Here is a 6,000-nt window from a genome sequence, read left to right as displayed (position 1 = left end):
CTCTTCTCGTTACTTTGATCGTATGGTCATTGTGTATCCCCTAGGTGCACATAACCCCGGCTCACTCTTGGGCCAGTTTGGCGCAAGCCAGTGCCAGGCCTGAACCAAGTTGACTCTAGCTCGCGCAAGTCTGGCCCAAGTTTGGGCCAAAGTAGTTTGCTACTTGGGTCACATCTCGGGAATTGTGTAGGATTTGTAGCTGCTTGGGACGTGCAGACAGTTACCTTTTGTGTTTATGTTGTGTATTTTCATCACAAGTGATTTTAGCTGTGAGGAAGACGAATTTTGTTGTCGGAGAAGCGATTCTCTAGCGCTCTCGTAGATTATGTAACACTATAGTAGAGAGCGACTCGGTTGTCTTGCATAAGAATAATGCTTGTCTAATGACTAAACATTTCAACAATAGTTTAGTGTTGTTGCATGCTTCCTGACTTGATGATTAGTTTTATTTTTGAGTATGCCTTTTGAACATGTAGCGTGACGACTTTGATCAGTGTATGCTTAATAGTTTCAGAACGAAGAGCTTCGTTTGTATCTTGTAGCATGCCCACCGAGCTGACGATTTGGTTTCGCCACGCTGTAGGGTATTCAGTGCCGCGATTTGTTAACGTTTGTTTTTCTGTCTGGAACACTGGGGGGGAAGGGACTTAAATTTTGGTGTATTGTGTGCGACTTAGTGCCCGTACGCGTAGTGAGCGGCGGTGCTCTGGGCCCGCTTCTGGACTGTGCGCTACCTGGTCGAGCTTCCCGGCGAATGAACGGTCCCTGTGGGCTTGCCTCGTTTGGCACCCTCGCCGCGATCATCAAGGGTGATCGCCATTATAGGCTACACTGAGCTGTACTCCCGTGCGGTATTTGGGTCATCTGCGCCACCTCAACTTCTGACCTTCGTGCTCCCCGGGCCTTGGTTTGAGGGGGGGGATGGTGTGGGGTCCCGTCAGCCCCCATCTGATCGACAACCGGACGCCGGCGCCTGGGGAGTCCTTTTCCGATGCCGTCGTGGCGAAGACGGCGCCTTTGAAACGTGGTTCCCGAGTGCCTCCTCCCTCGGGACCCATATCGAAGACGTTGGCGGTGTCGGCGGTGGACACATCCTACGACCCCCCTCCCGGACAGCGTCGGCGGCCGAGGCCCTGCACGTGCTGCGGCAGAGCCGGACGGGGAGCTCCAGCGAGAGACCGCCCACGATGGGAAACAAGAGGCTGCCGCCCGTCTGGGGCGCGGAAAGCTGGGACGACGGACGACGGGAGATGGGAAGTAGGGACTCTTGCGCGGGAACGGGCCACGACGGACGTTCGCGCTGGTGGCGACCGCGCCGCCGGCTCGGGCGACGGCCCGGGGACATGGTCCGGACTTCGACCCTGGATCTGCCCCTCGACGGCGACGTCCCCAGAATGAGGTGTGGACAAGCCCCGCACAAACGATCGGCATGGAGCAAACAGTGGCGGCGCACCCCCTTCAGGCTTCCTCGATCACCTGTCCCGATCCCGAAACCCCCCAGCAGAATGTGAGTGGAATAAACCCGTCCTGCCGAAAGCTATGCGTTGCTGTGTCATGTTCATCCGGAGACAGGGGCCAGGGAAATCGGACGAGAACCCTACAAGTTTTCATCAGTTAAGTTTCCCCGCTTCGTTGACAATAGATCTCTGACGACGCTGAAGAGTGTACCAGCCATCCTCAGCTTCTAAGGTTAGCTTACCTTAGCAGAGCGCTACGTTCAGGGCCGAACTCGGCGCTAACTTTTTTACAAGAGACCTCAAACTTGAGAACACATGGGCCCTCCATGCGCGGGCAAAAACCGTCGCAATCATCTCAATTCCAGCACGTCTACTCACTCCGCCGGCAAGCAAAGAACAATTTGATAACAAGAGGAGTGAAAAACACGTCTCACGTAAATTTCATCAATTACTGGCTCTGATGAACGTCGTATCGTAGTGATTCCCAGACCGCCGAGAACACGAACGCTTTGCGCAGGCATATTCCAGAGAAAGTACAAGAAAAACATGGAGTCGTGTTGTCACCATTGCCACTTACAACTGCGGGACACACCATTGAAACCAAGCTCCGTGACGCTAACTTCGATACTTTTTTTTTTTCTGAACGTAACTGTAACTTTAACGAATTACTTCTTGAAAGTAACTTACCCAAGACTGATCTGGAGACAAAATTCGGTTTATATATATATTGTTGGAAGCGAATATTACCCAAAAGGGAAGGAACAGCATAAAAACGTAGCTGAAAATATCCACCTACAACAGACCGGTATTTAAACGAACGGGCTTTTGAATTCCAGTTCACGATCACACATTCAACTCCTGTGGCCTGTAACAGCGCCGCATTGCGACAAAAACTAATATAAAAGTGTAGCAATTTCAAAGAGAACTTACGTAACACTTTCTTGCTTCAAGGAACGTGATTGGGCGATTGCTAGTCTGAGGTGTGGAAAGTTTGCTGCCTTATTTATATTCCAGGCTGTAGGCGTGTTCCTCGCCACGGGCGGTTCCTTGAGAATTTTCTCGCCTATGGTAGCTTTGGAAGGAGCCGGAAGGAGACGAGGACTGCACCTGCACACCCTGCCCTTCCACTCAAATCGGGAGGCATTGTCCCGCCCTTAGAATAAATACAGTAAACAATCTGCGTCTAAAAATATCTTTTTTTTATTTCTCCTTTCTTTTACCGATGTTGCGCACTTGCGTAATTCTATTTCTTATAAATTGTTTTGTTCTTTGAGTATTTCTTCGGTACAAGATCACGATACACGTAGCGATACGTAGAGTAGCCTATGCAAAGATTTCTCCTACAGAAGTGTTTTGTTATCGCCAGAGAGACACAAGGCTCTCTTCGAGAGAAAGCAGTATCACACAGCGCAGTATAGTCCATTTCAATTCGAGTCCCACCCCAGACTACACTACGACCCTATAGGTAGCCGCTCAAGCAGCTCCGAAAGTGGATCATCACGGCGATAATCGTTCTTAAGCGTTTCTTTGTAACCAACAAAACCAATCACGCACAGAGAATGTGTCGCAATTGATCTCCTGCGCCGAAGCTTTGAAGGTATCGTGGCGCCCTCCGGTGGCGGTTATAGAGTGTCTGAGAAGTGTAGCCGGTTTAGCGCTTTTCCCGCCAAAACTAACAATCTTCTTAGTCGTCTACTTAAAAAAAGAAAGAAAAATGACCGTTTGGCAGGCTGTTTTGATATTAAGCGGTTTCAAATCATGTGTTAGGCTTCTTTCAGAGGATCTAAAATTTCCTCGAGCTTACATTTGTGCAAAATAAATAACTCAATTTCTCTGGGAAGTTAGAGTCGCGGGGTCGCCATAATTGCTTACTTTCACAGGTTCGTCAAATAAATAAAAAAGTGTACCGAAAGCGTCTTGGGCGCATCTTCACGACTACAAATTTGAAACGCCTTGTCCATGTACTCAAGGTTGACTTAGAATATATAAAATTTTTTTCTGGCGCAATATTGATGGTCATTGCTTTTTATCAATCAAATTTCCACCACCTACCAAATATACACCCGTGAGTAAATATGTCTACGAAATTTTGAATAATCATAAAAATATATATATACACATATTATTTAGAAAAAAATGATTTTTAATGTGCCCCAGTCAGCACACCAATGTCGGTCCAACATTGGCCTAACATTGTCAAAGACCGGCCTCAATATTGGACAATATAGGAAGCGCTTCCCTTTTCATTGTTGGCCCAGTCATTGGTGCCAATGTTGGGTCACTGTTCAGCCATGGTTCCAGCCAATATCGGCCCCATCATTGGTGCCAATGTTGGGCCATTGCTAAACCATGGTTCCAGCCAAGGTGCTCCCACATTGGCGAAGGCCGGCGTAATATTGGACAACACTGGAAGCGCTACCCGATCCAATGTTGGCCGTCATGCTAATTTTCGTCCATCGTTGCACTCGCCCTGTCTTTGTAAGTGCACTCGCCAAGTTGTTTGCAAAAAGGAAGGTAAACAGACACAAGAGATTGTTTTGAAATCTCCTAATAGTTTATTACACACAGCTTATTCTGTAGACAAGCACAATCTCAGCAGTTTGTAATATGTGAAGGGGTACTACTCAGCTGTGATACAACTAAGAAAATTGCAAAGCAAACAACAACCGGGGTCATTCTTGGGTAGTGTCCAGTCTCCCGGCAGCTGGCAGAATTTTTTCCCCAAAATTCTACCGCTAGTCGCCCCTCATTGGCGATTCAATCAGTTCATCGAACTACATTTCATAGACAGATCGTTTCTTCGACACGCGATGTTTCATAAAAAAACAAAAACTATGTTTTTGTCCTCTTTTTGTTGCAATGAACCGCTTTAGACTTAGTATGAAGCGGCGTGAAAGGGTGGGCTGGTTCGGTGAGCACGCGCCTCAGGAATACGCGTGTGTTGAAATGCCCCTACAGCGTGCAATTCGCGTAACGCATGTCAAGGAAACGTTGCGCCTTAGCAGCACACGCGCGACGAAATGCCCCTACAGCGCGCAATTCGCGTAACGAATGTCGATGAAACGTAAATTTCGACCGGAAAGGTGGCCACGAAACGTGTTTTTGCGAAACGCAGGGAGAATAAAAAGGTCAATATTCTACCTGCAGTTGTGACATTATTTCAGACAAATAATGGCAGGCGACAGTCGGTAAGATTGCGGGAAAATTAATCGCCCGGCTGCCAGGAGATAGGCACTGCCCAATTCTAAAGTTTATCCGGAAGATTACCCATACAAGAACGGACAATGATCACAAGTAGGTTGCAGCACACTTACGTTGAAAATACTGGACTTGAAAGATGTAATCCGACTTATATGTCAACAGGGTCACTGCAGAACAACCACTCAAACACAAAAACTAGAAGGAAGTAATCCGTGATTATTCAACACAATGTAGCACACGCTGCCGTTTGCCGAACCGAACACTAAACGATTCACAAGAATATCTTGGGCTTCTTTGAAGAAATCGACACGGGTAGGAATTGTCGAACGAGATACCATTTACCACAGAAGCGAAATCCACAGTGGGCCTGCACCCCGCAGGCCGCATCACGCGCGAAACTAGGTCCGGTCTTTGCGACGCAGGCATTCCGAGTTTGTCAACGACTAATGCCTCATCCATCAAACCACGTGATCACGCTTCTGCCGTTACCCGCGCACAGAGAACGACTTCAAGCGATAAAACGTGTACGAATCATTCGACCGGAGAGTACGCACCGTCTTCCGCGCCCTCATCTTAGGGAGAGAGAAAAAAGAGAGAAGGAGTACAAAGCAAGCAGGCCAGCTTGCTTTGTGTGGGGAGGCGCACCAAATATCAGGGTCCTCGACACAGGCACACTTCCAAACAAGGCCAGCGCGTCGAGCACGGGTGGAAAATACCTTAAACATATCTTGTCCCCTTTCCCTCTCTCTCTGTCTCCCTCTCTCTCTTTGGGGGTTGTCTGCGAAAAATTTGTGCCCTGAAAGCTCCCAAACGCAGACGCCAAGCAGCCTTCCTCAAGGGTAGCGGATTATCCTTCCTCTCTAGCGGCCGCCTTTTCATCACTTTCCGTTTGATGGTTTCTTCGTGGTTCTGGGTTTGTCTTTTGGCATGTCTTTTTTGGCTTGCTTTGAGGTGCTGTCGCCCACGGGCTCACTAAAGGTGTCTTATTGGCACGGTGTGCTCATTGCCAAGGGAAGTGCGGAGGGGACGTACCGGGAGGAGACGTTCCAGGGGGGGGGGGGGGATGCAGCCTGTACAACTTCTCAACTGAGAGAGCAAGCAAATGCTCGGAATACAGTGTAGTCTGGGTCTGAGCTTCTCCTGAAGACGCTCCGGACTTCCCCACGACCTTGCCTTAAACATAAGCCAGCCTTCGTCCTCACCTCCATCCCTCACTGGGGATCAGCGCCGCAGCGCGGAATACAGAAAGAAGCCGACGAGCGCCAGAAGGGGGAGATGTTTCCTCTAATGGGCTTCATACTGCCTGCGGTACGACTTCTCGTGGCGGGAAGCTAATAAAAGA

The sequence above is a fragment of the Ixodes scapularis genome, unplaced genomic scaffold, assembly GCF_016920785.2.
Source record: "Ixodes scapularis isolate PalLabHiFi unplaced genomic scaffold, ASM1692078v2 PGA_scaffold10__122_contigs__length_95168666, whole genome shotgun sequence".
NCBI classification, from domain to species: Eukaryota; Metazoa; Arthropoda; class Arachnida; order Ixodida; family Ixodidae; genus Ixodes; species Ixodes scapularis.
This window is presented reverse-complemented; position numbering follows the sequence as displayed.